The sequence below is a fragment of the Triturus cristatus genome, chromosome 9, assembly GCF_964204655.1.
Source record: "Triturus cristatus chromosome 9, aTriCri1.1, whole genome shotgun sequence".
Classification (NCBI taxonomy): domain Eukaryota; kingdom Metazoa; phylum Chordata; class Amphibia; order Caudata; family Salamandridae; genus Triturus; species Triturus cristatus.
The window spans coordinates 183,426,463-183,445,039 of NC_140592.1; the positions used below are offsets into that span (position 1 = coordinate 183,426,463).

At 45.0% G+C, this 18,577-nt stretch overlaps 1 pseudogene across 1 annotated transcript in view; it reads left to right on the forward strand.

The window, feature by feature from the left end:
• LOC146797602 (cadherin-related family member 3-like) overlaps positions 1-18,577 on the forward strand; it is a 706,232-nt pseudogene that overhangs the window by 583,480 nt on the left and 104,175 nt on the right. Inside the window, exon 14 of the transcript XR_014969047.1 lies at positions 15,297-15,468. The product of XR_014969047.1 is annotated as a cadherin-related family member 3-like (transcript). The remainder of the gene's footprint in view (positions 1-15,296; positions 15,469-18,577) is intronic.

Consider the following 18,577-nt stretch of genomic DNA (forward strand, 5'->3'; position numbering starts at 1 on the left):
GCATCAGGCCATTGATTGTTTATGTTTTTAAAGATGTTGCTCTAATCATATTGGAGAACATTAAATGATTGCCATTATCACCAATACAAACTTTGAGCCAGCAGACAAAAATTATTTCTGTACATAGACTCAAAAATCTAAGTACTATTATCTGCTGTGTATCTGTCTGTGATTTGGGGTGGGTCCTGCAATTGACCACTGTCTTTAAGAGATGTCACACTTGGAGTGCTGGCACTGGCAATCTGAATGCCATCTCCACTGTACCATCAAGTGAGGCTGAGTTAGGATGACCTATGAAAGAGGAGGAAGGATCTATGTCACAAAGCATATCACCTTGTCACAAAGGCTAGAGATCCTGTAAAACGTGGAGGTGCAACCAGTAACAGCACATATTCTCCTTTGAAAACATAAATAGTGGATGTAGACATTAAAACAAGCAGCCAAAGGTACACAGCCTACAAACGACAATTCCAGCTACAAAATGGCACACATTTATGCCCATATACATGGATTTCTGTCACAATATTGAGAGCAAATATTACATCCTACACAAATAGAAGATCCAGGATAATGACTACCCCAATATTGTGAATATGTTTAAATATATGTATGTATAGATTTACTGTTCTTAACTGCACATTTACGTACATTGAAAATACCTTCAATATGTTTTGGTGGTCAGTATTTAAGAGATTATTGTACCGTATCACCTCACAATGGGTGTCTGACTGGTTCATCATCTGTGTTTCCTGATGGTTAATACACACTGTGGTTCAGCCAGTCTTATGCACCATGTCACAGCTACTACAATGTTATACATGGAACAGGATATTTTGTGTGAACTTGTAACAGTTGTGGAAAGCTTCCTAGAAACAGAAAGCAAAGGAAGGGTCTGAAGATTCCGTTCTAAAGATCTGGATACATTTTCATTAACGGAGCAATGCTTTATAATTTTGTTTTCGAAAAGTTGGTACCTTGAGGTTATAATGGTCCCTCTCAAGGTATTTAACTTTAAAAAATATTCTAAGTATGCGAGCAAAGCAATTGGCCAGAATGAACCATCAACTCTTATCTGGCTGCGATTACTCACAAGTGAGATAAAAAAGGTTCTTGGGTCTTATCGACCACCAACTCACAGTCTAGCAGTGGAGTTTAAAGTTTGAATGATTGTTCTTAATGAAACAGGACTTCTTTTGGACTATTGGCCAACTTTTCTTAATTTGTATAACATTTTATTGCATTTTGATACTGCCCTTTTGACATATATATACGTGATGGGGCCGGATTCTTGCCTACCTGGTTATCTACATGAATCCTCTCAGGTCGCCAGGATCTTTTTATCTGCTAAATAGTGTAGAGGGGAGGAAATACAATTATCAGAACATAATCACCAAACTTAGATTTCATTGGGAAAGGATCACTGACTCCGAATCTAAAATTTATAAGATTTTATTACAACCAAAAATAGCTGAACATACAAACACCTCAATACAAGGTGTAGAAGGTAAATGGGCACTAATACAAAAGCAAGTCTACGCAGGATTCTCACCCGACTCAAAACAAAAAGAATCACTGACTCCAAAATCATCAAGAAAGCAATGGTTAAGCCAATATCTAAATTAGGAATCATTAGTCAAAAAGGAAAAAGCGTTAGTCTATCCCTACACTAACTCTACGGTGACATCCCTACTTAGCATTCCCCATTCCAGGCAAGAGAATAAAAGGTGTCAGAAGTGAAGACTTCCTAAGAAGTGCATTTACTTAGTCAGAGCTCGTTCTAAGATCCTCTTTCTAGCTTCCCGTCTAAACCTCACCTCCTCAACCCACGGGGCACTGTCCCTAATACAAAACCCCAAAATCATAGAACACGCCCTTCGGCACACCTCTTCAGCCAGGTCTGCTCCTGGTAGTTTTCCTACAACTTTGTCTGGCGTCCAACGACGGTTAGCTTGACCCTGGGTCCCAGGCACCTTCTCCGCTGAAAGTATCATCCTCACATTCCAGTGTACTCCCCTGTTGGCTTCTCGCAGCATCCTAACTCCTAAAACAAAGACCTAGTCTCACTAACGAGCTAAATGTCCTTGCACCTGCAACAGAAACATGGGAACGAAAAACATTTCACGTCTCCAAGATTTTACATCTCCCTGCAACCCAATGCCTGTACCAAGGGAAATCATTTTCGGCCTACAACGTTTAGCTAAGATAAGAAAATGAACAGGCCTTTCTCTTCCACCGTACATGCGATCAGGCCTTTACACTGTTAAACACACTCTAAACATTATTTCATTATTCTCATATACGTGAGTAAGCAACTTACACTTGTAACTTGAACATGGCACACGTTAACCTAATACATTGCATTACACAAACTAATCATTATACATTTTACTAAATACATTCACCATGATTTGCAGCGTTATTCTTCACAAAAGCATTATTACAATTCTAATCATCTCTATGTTAAACGATTACAGCAATGCATTTCTATGGCACTACTTAGCACACATCGATTAATATGCGGGTGCTGACTAACGATGAATATGATGCACCCCTACAAAATTCAGAATCACATGACGCTCTTTCATACGTCATCCAAATGGTGTCCACAAGGCACCCTTATGAAGCATACATATGACAATGGGATAAACAGGCCCCCTCCCCTGGTTGCCATTTTTCTCTTTGTCCCTCACTAATAGGAAACTGCATCCTTCGCTGCCTGAGTGTGGGTAAAGTAGTTTTCTGGTTTCTGAGAAACCTGAAAACTCCTTAATAGGGCTGCCCAAGGCTCACTTCTTGGCTATCTATTTAATATATTTTGAATATTGATGTCACACACATATCAGATGGGCCTCCTCAGTTTATCCAAAGACCACGTTTGTGGGCGAGGTTAAAAGAGGGGCTAAGGGTAGCTTTGACTGCCCTCAGTGGTTCCTAGTCATGTCCTCCAGCTCAAGCCACTTCTTTCTGTCAGTGAGATGAGGAAGGGAGGGAAAAGGGAGAGATGGTAGGAGGAGCAATCCATCTCTTCCCATCCTGGCATACACCCCGTCTACTCCTACGAATAGAAGAAATTAACTAAAAGGTGGGAACTGGAAGACTAGACTTATTCCTATCCCTGCCCATTAATCCCCCCTTCCTGACCCAGTTTGAGACAGGTCCTTTATCTTCCAAAGATTCTCTGTTGAGGGAGAAGCAGTGGGAGAGCAAGGAGCTATGGGTGAACCACAGCAAGAAGCCAGGTGCTCTTTGGATTTATTCTTATTTTCAGAAGTGAAAAAGTAACTTTTTAAAAATTGACTTTAGGCTGCCTGGGCCAGAATTGACTTAAAACCAGTTCTGCCACACATCACAACTCCAAAGTGAGAATGCACATGGTTGGCTGGGACAGCTAACAACCTTGGTGCAGAATGGCATGCTTTTGAGCACAGGAGGAAAGGGGAAGTGTTAACGACTAACCATTTAGCGGCAATTAGCTTTCTGGAGGTGTACGTAAAAAGTTGGTAGAACAAACAGTAGCTGGATCACTATGGGCCATATGTAGGTAGCTACACATTTACCGACTCATAAATACCGAATTTTACAGATTCGGTATTTATGAATCGGTAAATGTGATGTAGGTAATTAATCGGTAAAATTTACCGATTCGGAAAGGGGCGGTAATTTAGAATCGGTATTTACCGATTCGGTAATGAGGCATACCTTCCCATTGATTCCTATGGGCCAGGAGGCCCATAGGAATCAATGGGAAGCCAGTTACCATTACCGAATCGGTAAATACCGAATCGGTAATGGGGGAGGCAGTAGCATGGGTGGCAGGGTGTCACATTGACACCCTGTTGCACCCCTGATTCGTCCATGTGTGCACATGTGGCGCACATACATGCCCTAAGGGCATGTATGTCTGCCACATTGCACTTTTCAAATAGCACAATAATGCTTTTTGAAAGGTCTTCGTCATTTACCATCAACTTTTAGTTGGTGGTAAATAACGAATCCACACACCTATGATACACTCCCCCTACATATAATTTCAGGATTCGGTATTTACCGAATCGGTAATTTTACCGATTCGGTAAATTACCGAATCCTGAAATATGCCCCCTACATCTCAAATAGCTAAATACCGGTCGGTAACGGGATATTTACCGAATTTCGGCCGTTACTGACCGGTATTTAGCTACCTACATATGGCCCTATGTCTTTTGACTTGTAGATGCCAGGAAGGGCCTAGCCTGTTCATTCCCAGGACCCTCTCAGGCAACCAGGCTCCATTTACAGTGGGAAATAGAACCTCCTTTTACTGTGTCAGGCAGGAGAGGAGCTCATCTAAATAGGGGAGTGAAGATATGCTTGCCTAGTGGCAGATGGGTTTTGCCATTTAGAAACAGGGGGTCCTGGGTAATTTTACAATAAGACAAAGAGAAAGTACTTAAAAGGGAAGTGGGGAACTGCGAGAAAATGGTTGGGATTGGAAGGCAGAAGGTATGCCATCAATGGCTGCTACACAGGATAAATCTGACATCTTAAACACCACCACCTCAGAACATTCCTGAGCTTTGCAAAACTCCACCTGAAAAGGAAGTCCCTGTAGGAAGAAGGGTCTTGACTCCTGCTGGAAGAAGATGACTGACTCAAGGACTCAAAAACTCCAGAATCCTGCTGGAACACAGAAACTGTAACTGCTCTTCAACGGTAAAGTGGTTAGCTTCCTTTTTGCCTGTTTCAGGGATACAAAAAGCAGAAGGACTCCTGACTCCACAATGGTCTCACTATGTAAGAAATTGGTTTGTTGGTTTAGGGGGTATGAGCCCTTTTCAAGCAGAGTCACAATCCCTATCAAGGTGAACCACAAAGAGTCACTAAATTAACCTGTGCTTACCGCTCTGATTGCTTGGCACAAAAGCAGTCAGACTTAACTTAGGGGCAATATGTAAAGTATTCATGCAGCACACAAACAGCAATAAAGTAAGAATATAACACAAGAAAAAGCCAAATACAATTTAGAATAATAGAGTATATTTTAATAGATTATTTGGCATCAAAACAAAAGAATCTAATCAGTAGAACCGGAGTTATGAATTTTAAAAATTTAATGTCAAACCTAGCGCCTAAAAGGTCAAAGCACTAACCTCGGACATCTAGTTACGAGATACTAAGGCAAAGTCGAAAGTTATAGCCAACCAACGTTAGAGCACGGGTCGGATACACAAAGTGGACTGGGCCTGGTCTCTTCTTTCTTTCTGAAGGAGAAGAAATTTCAAGAAAAATGTGTCTGAGACAGTAAACTTCAGTGCGGCAAGGCTGATGACTGCGTCCGAGGGAGAAGGTGTTGTTGTTGGGGAAAAGCTGGGCAAAGTCACAGTGAAGAATCCTTTGTTTGGACTTAGTCTCTGTTTAGAAAGTTGAAAATCTCCAGCAGGACAAAGCTGCAGGCTTTACTGACAAGGGCTCAAGAAGGCCTGATACCCCTGTGTGTGAAGCTGCTGAACATGATTTTCTGCTGTGGAGAAATATGTAGCGTGAGCTGCCACGAAATCAGGCTGACCAACGATGCACATTTTTGTGGATCAGCAAGCACGTAGGTCCCAGGCTCCTCTCAGTTCTCAGAGCCCTTTTTGGCAGAAAATGTTCAAAGTCCCAAATATTGGATTTGGATATCTAGGCACCTTAAGGACCAATTGTCCAGGATGGGAGAGGCACCACTTGGAGGGCCAAGTCCAGGTGTGAGTTCAAGATGATTGGAGCCTTTTCTGTCCCGAGGCTCTGATATGGAGGTCTGTCAACTAGCCCTTGGAGTCACTCTGGAAGTCCTGGGTTCAAGATGAAGAGCAGGGATCAAGCAGCAGGACAGACCTCTGGCATTCAAGTCAGGCTTCAGGCAGCAAAATAATCCTTCTTGGTGGGGCAAAACAGTCTTCTGGAGTGCCCAGAAGGTCACAGCAGCAGGTAGCCCTCAGTCCTCCGAGAGTCCCGCAGCAGGTCCAGAATGTGAACTGAAGAGTGGGTCTTGGGGTCTCCTTTTTATATCTGTTGCCTTCTTTGAAGTGGGAGAAACATCTGAAGGTTACACCCCACAGAAGTGTCTAGCATTTCCTGCCTCTTTGCCCTGGTTTCATCCTTGTTACAGACACAAAAGGCTAGTGTAAAATCCTTTGTGTCAGAGCAGGGCACAGCGTATTAAAGTGCAAGTGGGGCTGTGCCCAGGTCCGCCCCCATCCTGCCTGAGATGTCCCATTTAGGCACACCTAACCCTTCTACTGTGTGGCTGTCTGCGGAGGACTATACAAAGGTCAACTGTCACTCATGCTTAGTCATGTGACCCAGGGGCAGGCTGCAGCCACCAAATGGTTAGCATAAAAACACAAATTTTGTAAAAGTAGTATTTTTTAAATTGTGACTTAAAATTTTACATTACCATTAAAGGTGATTTTTAATAAAATGTCTTCAGACACCAAACGTGAAATCCCTACTTGTTGCTAATCAAAAAGTTAGCACTTATTAATTGTAATAAGGTAACTCAATGTTATCTTATGAGAGAGGTAAGCCTCACAGTCGTGAAAAACACATTTAGGAGTTTTTCACTACCATGACATGTTAAAATTAAAAGTACTCCCCAACTTTTTAATCAAAATTAACCCAGCCCTCTGGGCTGTTTAGAGCCTACCTTAGAGGTGAATTATATGTATTAAAAAGGGTGTTTTAAGCTTGGCAAAGTTGGTTTTTTTGTCAAGTCAAATTGGCAGTTTACAACTGCTAACGGGCTGCAATGGCAACCCTGATACATGCTTTAAATGTCTACTTTAGTGGGTGGCACAATAAGCGCTGAAGGCCCACTCTTAGCAATTAATTTACAGGCTCTGGTTTTATGGTATTCAACTTTACTAGGGACTTATAAGCAAATTACAAATTTCAACTAGGTACAAGCCAATGTTACCATGTTTGAGAGAGTGAGCACCAGCACTTTAGCACAGGTTAGCAGTGGCAAAGTTGGGAAGCCAACAGAAATAAATTCTGCAAAATAGGAGGGGTGAGGGGGCAAAAGTTTGTTGGAAGACCACCCTAAGGCCGACAGTCCTAACAGTCTAACCACAGAGGACTACACCGTGTTGGTGACCTGACTGGAGAGAGACCTGGTGTCTAGAACCTGCCCTGAGTAGCTAAGGGCTTCAGGACTAACCAGGAAGAATCCTTGCAGTACTTTGAAATAAGATGGAGTTGTTATCACCTTTGGAAGACCAGAATAAGGGGCTGAAATGTGCCCCAAGACAAACAAGAATAAAGAAGTTTTTCCCACTATTCACCTTTTGCCATGCAGAAACCTGGTTCAGCTAGGCCTCATGGCCAGGTGTAAGCTGATGTTCTAATAGTAGATAACTGGATAATGATTATTAACTCTCACCAGCCTTCTACTACTTGGTGTGAACAGCTTGCAGACTACTGTCAGTCAAAAGTTCTGTCAATTCAGGCAGGTCTCTCCTCTGGCTTACCACCAAATGATGAGATTCTTGCCATGATATAGAGCACTAAGATTCCACCTATCAGGGGGGCCCTATCTAACTTTGAGCCTATCTTGCTGGAGAGCTCCCTGGTGGCATTAAGCACTCTAAAACCTGGGTCTCCATCTGACCCTTGTCTGCCCAATGTGTGTGAGCTAGGTGCATCTGTAATTAACCCTAGAGTAAATATTGTATTAAACTCTTTGTTAGAGTCAGCTAAGGTTCCAAGCTCTTGGAAGCAAGCAAAAATGTTGACTTTAATAAAGAAATCGTCAGCAGATCCTGGGATTTTGTCAAATTACTGACCAATATCTCTGCTCCCAGCATTTTCCAAGATAATAGAGAAGCAAGTATCTGGAATTCAACAATTTGCTCCACCCCAGTCAGTTAGTGTTTAGACTGCACTATAGTAATGAAACTGCTCTCTTGGAGTTTAGTGAATACATCAAAGGCACATTGGATGGAGGGGGAAAGGCGTTGCTGATAATGCTAGACTTGTCAGCAGCCTTATGCATGGGTCCCCATTCCAGCCTCCTTGAGCGCTTGCCATCAGTTGGAATAGTGGGTCAGGCCCTCAACTGGCTTTCCTCATTTGTAGGGGTACGCAGCCAGCAGATCTGGATGCCACCCTATTAATCATATCCTCATGAGTTGACAGTGGAAATGCCCCAGGGTTTACTTCGAGCCCTACATTATTTAATATACATCTTACCCCTCTTGCTCAGTTAACGATATCCCTAGGTGCCAAAGTTATATCATGTGCTGATGATACTCAGCTTCTGTTCTCATGTGGCAAGGGCAAAGAGCTCCCTGGGAATCTGATTAAAACGTGTCTAACGGCAGTCTTTCATTGGATCGGAATACATCAGCTTAAGTGCAATGCTGAGAAGAAAGAGATTCTCTTTTTTGGCAACATCCAACTAAACAGCTGGCAGGCCTTCTGGCCTGAAAATACCTCTCCTCCAGGCCCTAAGGGTGGCATTGTGAGGAACTTCGGGGTACAATTTGATGACAATCTGTGATTTTAGCTACAAATAAAATCAGTGATGGGAACACGCTTTGTGCTCACTGAAAAAGGTCTTACACCTACTGTCTCCATCTGCAAAAAAACCCCAGTTATTCAGGCTCTTTTTACATCAAGACCGACTATGGTATTGCGCTTTACCTGGGCCTGCCGGAATACCTCCTAGAGAGATTGCAGTTGGTGCAGAATGCGGCAGCCTGCCTCCTTTTGAAACTGCTTGTGAGAGTGCATATAACCCAACATTTGCAAGCTCAGCACTGGCTTCCAATTAGGAAAATAATTGTGTTCAAGGCACTGGTGCTGACACAGAGGGCCCTATATCAATCTGGGGCTGTGTTCCCATTGGGTGCAGGGTCAAGACTGATTTGCATATGGCTGGGTCCAAACTGGAATGGCATGGTGAGCAAAAAAACGATAGATTTAGGCCCAGATATTTGTACTGGGGTGAATATATGACATTGTTCTGCATTCCGTCCATCAATTTTTATTTTTGCTGTGTACCTCAGAGCCAGGTTCAGCTTCCATTCTCCTACCCAAAATCTGAGACCAGCCAATAATTTATTAGCTGTGATTCCTAGAATATGGAAGACTAGACCGGGAGGCAGATCCTTGGCTCTTCCGGGTGCCACTACTTGGAATAAGCTCTCATTTGATATGCGCGCCATCTGAAGTCAATCAGCCTTTTAAAAAAGGCTGAAAACTTGGCGTTTTAATCAAGTTTGAATGATGATTATCTAACTTCTGACTTCTGGCTACTGCGTCAGGACTTTCTGTTGAATAGCTGTGCGCATAAGAAGCCTAATTTCAAAGAATCAATCTGGGTTTGTGGCTCCCTGACCACTACAGTTTCCAGCCTTGCCTCACTGTAGGATTTTGACCTACACAAAAGTGACTAAGGGCCATATTTCTAATCTGGCAGAAGGCCAGCTTCCCTGCCAGGGCAATGGAGCATATTGTTGGAGGTACCGCACCGCCCATCAGATTTAGAAAAGACTACCAGGCAGGCGGTCATTTCTTAAAGTTTCAATCATGTAAAGGGGAGGGAGAGAGAAGGGAAGCGATGATCCATTCAACTTCCAAAAGTCATGTAAAAAATCAATAGGGGAATGGATCACTTGTAAACACTCTACCAGGGTTTGTTAGTTAGTCGTTCCTTCTTAAAAACCCTCATACACGTACTTAACTGGAAATGGGAAGGGGCAGTATAGCTTGGTTCTCCCCCTTTACGTAGTGTGACAGCATAGTCATAGGGTTTGTTGGGTATGCTGACCTCCACCCGGAGGTTAACCACTGGTATTCGCAGTAGTGTCCAGAGACAAAAAAGTTATAAAATGATTGTGGTAAGGTGAGATTAAAATTCTTCAAACATCCTCACTTGAGTGAAAATATTTATTGGTGGGTGGGAGTTTAAAGAAATTAAAATGGTGCAAATGCCAGTGGTTAACCTCCGGGTGGAGGTCAGCAGACCCAGCAAACCCTATGACTATGCTGTCACGCTACATATAGGCGGAGAACCAAGATATACCACCCCTTTCCATTTCCAGTTACGTACGTGTATGAGGGTTTTTAAGAAGGAACCACTAACTAAACAACCCTGGTAGAGAAGTCCTTTCTTAAAGCCTGGCCAGGAACCGCATTAACAGCGTTCATGTCCACGCTTTTTGCAGATTGGTGCAGGAGCCCTGCTCTAAACTGTTTTCTTTTTGGTTTTCAAAAAGAAAATCCCCATGCAGGATTTTCTTTCTGAAAATAAAAAAGAAAATGCTCTTCTCACCATGGGTCTCCTCTCTCATGGCAAGGGGAGCATTTAGCAGGGATTTCCACCCATCTAAATTAGGAGGGTGAAATATGAGCTCTTTCACTGAAAGCCCTTACTCCACAGGGCCATTGGAGTGGTTTCATCATGTTCAGATGGAGACTCTTTTTTTTTTTTTAGAGTTTTATAAAGCGCGAACTAGGCCTGACGATATCGGGTATCAGAGCGCTTTACATAGCACTCTAAAACAGGAAAGAAGGCAGTAAGGGATAATCAAAGCCGCACTACCTAGCTATACACAATTTACAGACACAATTTTATACTTGGTCAGAGTTCCCCACCTCCCTTGTCCACTGCCAACAGACCACACCACTATTGTAAACTTAAAAAATCACAGAGAGGCAACATAAATGTTTCAAAATGTACAAATGCCAGACAAGCGACTCTTCAATGATGTTAAATCTGATCCTTTAATAGATACTTGGACCACATATGACGTAAGGCGATGGAATAATGCAGCCAAAGTGCAGCCAACACGTTTCGCCCTGAATAGTGCTTCCTCAGGGCAGTAGTCGAAATACTCCAATCAAAAGATGGTCACAAATGTACCCGTATCAATAAATCAAACACTATTTCTTCAAAATTAGTGTGGTATCAATCCACAAGTGAAATTAATCCCAAAGGACAACCTTCGGTTTGTCTCCAAATTTTCTTAAAGTTCGCAATTACTCAAAAAAATGACGTGGTCTATTTCCAATGAACGTAGTCGAATCCAAGTTCTGTATTCAACTGCTCACTATGATAAGTGACGCACCTATAGTTGGTCTTTATCGTCGATAGTTACTCCATTCGGAATCACTGTAGGGCGCTGTGTCTTTCGACCCGCCGTCAAGCTCAAAATCCCCATGCAGGATTTTCTTTCTGAAACTAAAAAATAAAATGCTCTTCTCACCATGGGACTCCTCTCTCATGGCAAGGGGTGCATTTAGCAGGGATTTCCTGACTGTGACGGGTAGTGAAAAATAACCTCTAATTCCACCCATCTAAATCAGGAGGGTGAAATATGAGCTCTTCCACTGAAAGCCCTTACTCCACAGGGCCATTGGAGTGGTTTAATCATGTGGAGACGGAGAGTTTTATATAGCGCGAACTAGACCTGAAGATATCGGCTATCAGAGCACCAGTTTTGTTACACAAAGACACATTCATTAAAAAAATTAAGTGATTTGCCCGGAATCACAGGATGTTGAGTGTTGGACTTGGCCCTTCTGGCCAGTTCACCCCTAGAACTTTTTGCATTATCTTAGCCTTTCTCCTATGTTGTACTAGTGGTTTTAGGCCTTTAGGCGCTTTCACACTGTGTCCCAGTGGAAAGTGCGTGCGCGCTGTGTATGTTTAGTGAGACTGACCTGCCCTCCCATAGGAATGCATGGGGGATCTGAGTGACCGTGTTAAGTCCTGATGTGAGAGGAGTGCAGGGTCGAGTTTGGTATGTGCGAACTCGTGAGAGTGAATGCTGTGCAATGATGTGTGCGGCGTTACGGTGTCTCGTGTAGAAGTGCCACTTCTAGAAGCTGGCCTGTCTGTATAATAAATGTGCAGTGACTGTCTGGCTTGCGATTGGCTGGTGTGTCTGTCTCCAGGAGTCAGGATGGGTCTGCCCCGGTGGTGAATGGAGAGAGCTGCATGTTGATGGCAGGGAGGAGTACACCTGGGACCTGAATAGGGCTGGGCTTTCCCTACACAATGCTGGCTCCACCCCCTGTGGTGCGTCTGATGTCCCTGGCCCGTCCTGTGAACAGGGAGAGGGGCTGAGCAAAACAAAGTGCTCAGGAACCAGTTGCATCTGGTTCGCCCATTCCCTGCACCTTTGGAGACAAAGGATTCTGTGTATAAAAGAGGGGCTGTGACCCCATGAAAATGTTCTTGTTCTTGTTCTGACTTGAATCTACCAGGGGCGTGTTGCTGCTGGGGCCCAGGGGAAGGCTTGCCTCCCTGGGCCCTGCCCAGCCCCTGGATGCCTGGAGGACTTCTTTTGGGGGACCCTTCTTCCCTTAAATCCCTACAGGACCTGTTGCTGTACTAGCGCCTTGAGAGCTCTTTACTTAGTCTGGGAGCCCTTGGTTTTCTCTTTGGAGAAGGAGCGCCTCTCTCTGCCGCCTGCAGCGCTGGGCTGCGATCTCCTTAGAGGGAATCCCCAGCATAGGGATTCCCCCCTCATTGTGTGCTTTTCGCGGGTGCCCACCCCGCTTATGGGAATTAAAGCAGCGGGTGCCCACCCTGCTTATTGACCGTCTCGCGGGTGCCCAGCCCTCATTTTACTGAGCTGCGGGTGCCCACCCCGCTTCATCTTAATTTAAAATTGCGGGTGCCCACCCCGCACTTTACCCAGGGAATCACCGCCGTGGCCCGAGCCGCACATTTAATTCCTTCCAGGCCGCTGCCCAGTGCGACCTGGAAGGCAAGGACTCCGTGGGCGGGGCTTCCGGGAAGGGAAGCCCCGCAAGAGAACAGTCCAGAGCGTGGCGGGCGGCGTGAGAAGAAGAGTCCCAGGTCCCAGGAGGGGGCCCGGGTGAAGAGACGTGCAGCCGGATCCCCAGTGAGGCTCTCTTGAGTGAGAGAGCCCCGCCTGCTGCCCGCGGTGTCCATAGTGAAGAGGAGCGTCTCCCCAGACCAATCCGGTGAGTGGGGGCTCCAGGGTGCACATTGTCAGTACCGATCGCGGCACCACTACCGAGTCAGAGCGGCCTCGGATGGCAGCGGGCCGCTCCAACGAAAGGGGCATGTTTTGTTTAAGCGCCCCTCCGCTCCCACGTGGACACGATTGCTTTAGAGTCCCAGATGGCTCCAACGTCTCGCATAATGGTTTCTAGAGCCCCCAAGGGGGGGTGCATTTGGTTCCAGAGCCGGTGTGTGGCACCGACGGTTGGTGGCATAGTTATTTCAGAGCCCTGAGTGGCTCCAACACGTGGGCAAGTTTGTTCTTAGAGCCTAGATGGCTCCAACGTTTGGCGCATAGTAATTTCAGGAGCCCCGTGTGGCTCCACAGTACTGGGGGACATGTTGTTTTAGAGCCTAGGTGGCTCCAACGTTTTGACATTATTTCAAGGGCCATTGAGAGCCCAGGCTTCATTTGACTTCCCCAGCTGCGCAGCACTTAGTGCCAGCTGCAGCGTTTAGGCCCTGTTCTTGTCCCCAGCGGCCCAGCAAGTAGTGGGCAGCTGCCATGTTTAGGTTCTGGCGTGACCTGGACCCTAACGTGATTTAGGTGTTATTGTGATTTATATACTAATGCGTTGGGTGTTAGGAAATGTACTGTGTGTAGCATGTTTTGCGCACCCTGTGTTTTATACCTCTAGATATGATTTCTGCATAGGAGGTTGTTTTACCTGTTTAGGTTGATGTTAGGGAGATAATACTTCCCTGTGCGATATACGCCTCTAGTGTAATTATATTTAGGAGGTAGGGTCTAATGCGTTAGACTTGTGAGAAATTGCATAATGTGTTCATGCCCCTGTGATGGATGCAGGATAGGTTTTATACCTGATTCTATTGTGATAATGCTGAAGTCATTATTGCGCCCGGAAAATACTGGTTGTGCTCTACCGTTATAATTTGTGTTACAGTTGGTATATGTTCTACATTTAACAATTGGTGATTTGTGCTAATTCTGACAGTGGTCCATGTGGCCCTGTCTGGTGTAAATAGTCCCCTGTAAAATTCTGCCCAGTCACAGTTGGCACAGTGTAAATTATGTGATTATCATCTAATGTGTTTATTGTAATACAAAGGCTATTTTTTATATATAACCTTGTGTGGAGTTTCTTTTGTGGTGGGCCTAGGGTGTTGTTGCTGTGTGCGCGCGCAAACGCTTTACATATTGCCTCCGTGATAAGCCTGACTGCTCGTGCCAAGCTACCAAGGGGGTGAGCAGGGGTTGTCTTTGGCGTGTAACTCCCCAGCCCTGACTTAGCATGGTGGTTTCTGCCTGGCTTTGGTGCACGCCTTAGCCAACCAGAAATCCCAATTCTAACATTGAGCGTCGTTGCAGAGGCTCGGACTCACTTCCCCAGCTTCAACGTCACCCGCTCTAGCCGTAAGGCTACATCCTCTCCAATCTCTTTGTTGTGATTAAGCCAATGGTCGGCCTGCATCTAAGTTTGACAAGTTGACCATTATTTTGGCTGTAAACATACTCCATCAACATTGCGACGGAGTTGCTTATTGCCGCCATATAAATCGGAAACTAAGTCTGAAGGTAAAATCTTGGGACAGGGTGAGAAAGCAAATCTATCTAACCCTTGAAGCGACCTCTGTGACTACAAAATCCATGATTGTTCCACTCTAATATTTTGGTGCAAAATCCAACGGCTTTGGCTTCAGTGGGGCCCTCACCTGCCATAGCATGGGAATTTGACCCAGTGGAAGATTTTGACTTCTATTTCAGAGACTGAGTGCAAAGGTAAAAATTTGGATCTGTGGTATTCCAGGATGGGCTGACATGACTGAACTGTGCCCATTAAGCCCCATTTTAATCATGGGCTTTTATAATGAGGAACTGCTTTGAATGTTTTTGTCAGGACTTATTTCAGTTTCCACTGTGGCCATGACTATTAATTTCTCTGTTTCTACATTAATGTATGTGTCTATAGTTGATGCTGTGTAGCGTACCAAAAAAAAAAGTTTTCTTTGCACATAATTTTTCTTCCCCTCTCATTTTCAAAATGTCCTGATATTTGCTTTCTGCTGCATTGGGTACCAGGAAGTTAATTAATTACACAGTGTACATGCTTATGAGAGCAAGGCATCCAGATATACCTCCTGCCTCACAGCGACCAGAGGCAATGCACATTAGTGTTAGCACATTAATTTGAGTTCTTTGAATAAAGCATGTAAGTAGGCCATGTGTATATTCATTTTCTTAAATATATACCTTTGTTTAATAATTCCATCTCATCCGTTGGTCTGCATCAACATGTACGTGCATAAATGAACAAGGCACCTCATTGTTTCCCATCAGGTAAAAGTTAACATCAAAGAGGAGAATGACGAAGCGCCAGTGTGCCTACCCCCTTCCTACAGTGCCATCATACTAGACAACGTCACTGCTGGGATGAACATTAACAGCTTTAAGCTGCTCTGCAAGGACCGAGACTCCAATGACACTGCGATGCGCTTTGAGATTGTCTCAGGTACTCTCTTTATGTGTGAGTGATGATGACGCATATGCTTGAGAGATGCCTGATGAAAACATAGAGGGCCCCATTGGCAAACTTTGGGCCTCTTATTATACTTCTGGCTTATCACAAGATGCATTTATTTTACTCATCATTGATTTATTTAGTAGATATATGAAATTATACAGGATGCCTTTCTGTCTCTTTAGAGCTCTGCGGATCTACTCACATCTTTGTGAGATACTTGTTTATTTATTTATTTATGTTCCCTTATATTTGTAAATCTCAAGACCTAACCAAAAGTCAGCATTGCAGCTTACAAGCTGTGCGTTCTCTTTTGTTACCCCACCCTTGCATTTTAACACTGAAAAACATCCACATTAATAACTTACAGGCACATCTATTAGCACATCAAGCAGCTCAGCGCAGCAAGTCACCTTGCTGCATTGCGTGATAGGGGAAGGACAGGACTGTGATGTGCTTAACATTGTATGGTGCATTCCTGTCTTTTGCCTGCGCTGGTGCAAGGGTGCCTGCGTTGGTGCAAGGGTGCCTGCGTTGGTGCAAGGGTGCCTGCGTTGGTGCAAGCGTGCCTGCACTGGTACAAGTGTGCCTGTGTTGGCGCTAGGCAGCACATTTCTGATTTCGAGGAAGTGCTTGAAATTTTGTACAAAACGACATGTGTCCCTAATCACTCCCTAGTCCATCATGATACTTTCCACCTTCATTGTCCAAAAGTACCAGAGTACATGTTGACTATTCTGGATGTCTCTATTCTCTGCTAGCTATACACAGCACATTGCAGGTGTTTTCAGTTCAGAAAAATTCAGACTGATGAATAAATGTGCAATTGCAGTATCGGGAAAGGAAATAATTGAAAGATCAGAAACCGCAGACCACATGATGAAGAAATTCATAATTTTGGTATAGTGGGTAATAAAAAAAATCTTGCTTAATACACAAGTAACCGTGGTAATGCATAGACTTCATTAGAAATGAAAGAAATATCAGATTATACATGCCAGAGTGTTTTCTAAATAGGTATTGCAGAAATGTGGATTACTGATTCTATATCAAAGAGAGGATATTTTATGCACAATATAACAGATCCCGGAAGAAATCTCTGCTGGTACAAGTAAGAATCAGCATGGTTTATCAAGGCTTAATTAAAGCCATCAAAAACACCAAAAAGATATTATTGCATCTTGATTTGCTGACGGCATGTATCTCAGTGGTTTTCCAGATAAAATCTTAGGGGCTTATGTACAAGGACTGGCAAAAACTACCGCTAACGCTAGTTAGCGGCAGTTCTCTTACCACTGTGTACCGCTGAAAACTATCTCCTTGTTAGCGACGTATGCACAAGACGTCGCTACATGGCGATAGCTTCAGGGATCAGCGGTGAAAACTGCCGCTAACATTAGCGTGATGGTGAAAAGAATTCCAGCGTTAGCGGGGGAAAACCAACGAAAGGCCCATTAGCGGCATAAAAAAACTGCACGTTAGTCAGCCCAACGTGAGTTTTTTTTGCCTCTAATGGAAAAAATAGACTATCAGGTGACCTCCAATAGATAATAGGCAGAAAAAAAATGAAATGTAGAATGGAGCAGCCATGGCCAAGTGCAGCACACATCAAAAACCCCCTCAAGCCACCCAACATCCAGGATGACCAGGATGAGAGCCTGGATGTGTCACTTGACCTGCATCTGGAGCCTGGATGCCTCGCTGGACCTGCGTCTGGAGTCTGAATGCCTCACTGGACCTGCGTCTGGAGCCTGGATGCGTCGATGTAGTGAGGTCTGCATCGCATACTACGATCCACCTCTACACCGGGTTGCACAGAGAGGATTACCAACGGAGGGCGGCACCTCTCTGCATCACAGGTCAGATGAGGTTGGCTGGCTGGATGTTGTGGAGGGTGAGGCCCCTGAGCTGTGCCAAACTTGTGTTGCGGGAGCACTGCAAGTTCACGCCTAAGGGGCCCCTGCTGCATCAACTGCATCGGAGGTTCACCAGCGGACTTGGCGGCTGTACCCACGCTTGTGAAATTCCACCTGGCTGAGGCTCCTGCTGGGTGATTCACAGATTTGGAGAGAGTTTAGCGGATTGTGCCACTGTGTTAATGTCCAGGTAAGGAGAAGGTGGGACACGTAGTGGAGTCGCCCAGGCCTAGCACCAGTAGATGACGCTATCCCAGTGTCGCGTCATCCGCTAAGGCGGAAGAGCGTCGCCCCACTACTTCCAAGCAGTGCAAGAAGAGGAACAATCATCACATGATGATAACTTCCTGATGTTATCATGTCATGTTTCCTTTGCGGGTGGGAGGGTGGGTAGGGCTGCTCCACTCACGGAGCAGGGCGGGGGCGGAATGGCATGCCCACTCAAGTGCGCAGTGACTGTTTGATCGGCCCGCTCAGGCCGCACAAAGCACGGTCCTGCTCGTAATGCACACTGCATTACAGCCTGCATGGAGAACATGCCAACACCTCCAGCCCCTTGCTGAACGCCTCGTCCCAGCGCCAATGACCAATTCCAAAGCCGCATTGCAACGTTGTGATTGGCTTAGGGGAAGGAGCCTGGCTGCCTACTTCCTGTTCCTGGAAGCAGACTTAGGAGAGCAGGAGCAATGAAGACACAGGACCCGGCCTCGAGGTAAGATTTCTCTCATTTAAATATTTACAACACCCGCTCGCACACACACCCCATCGTCCACGCCCCATCCATTTTTCTTTCCGGAGTTTCCCAGCTGTCCAGTCCCACCCACAGCACTTCTCAATTGCGTCCGCTGTGCCGTCACCGTAACCTGAGGACCTGGCTGATCCCGTGCATTGTCACGCCGCCTCAACTATTCGAAGCTTTGCTTGGACCGTTAACTGTTGGATACTTCCTCAACTAATCTAGTGAACCTTCAGTTAACCTGGCTAACGTTGTTGCCCTTGGCTCCGGCCGGATCGTGCATTCTCCTTCAGCTTAATCTAGTGAACCTTCACTTTACCTGACTATTGTTGTTGCCCTAGGCACTGGACGGATCGTGTATTCTCACGACTCTAGGCAATTTCGGTTACAATCAGGCATGTACCCATTAATGTCCTGATGATGATCCTAGTACCCTCGTAACAGGATC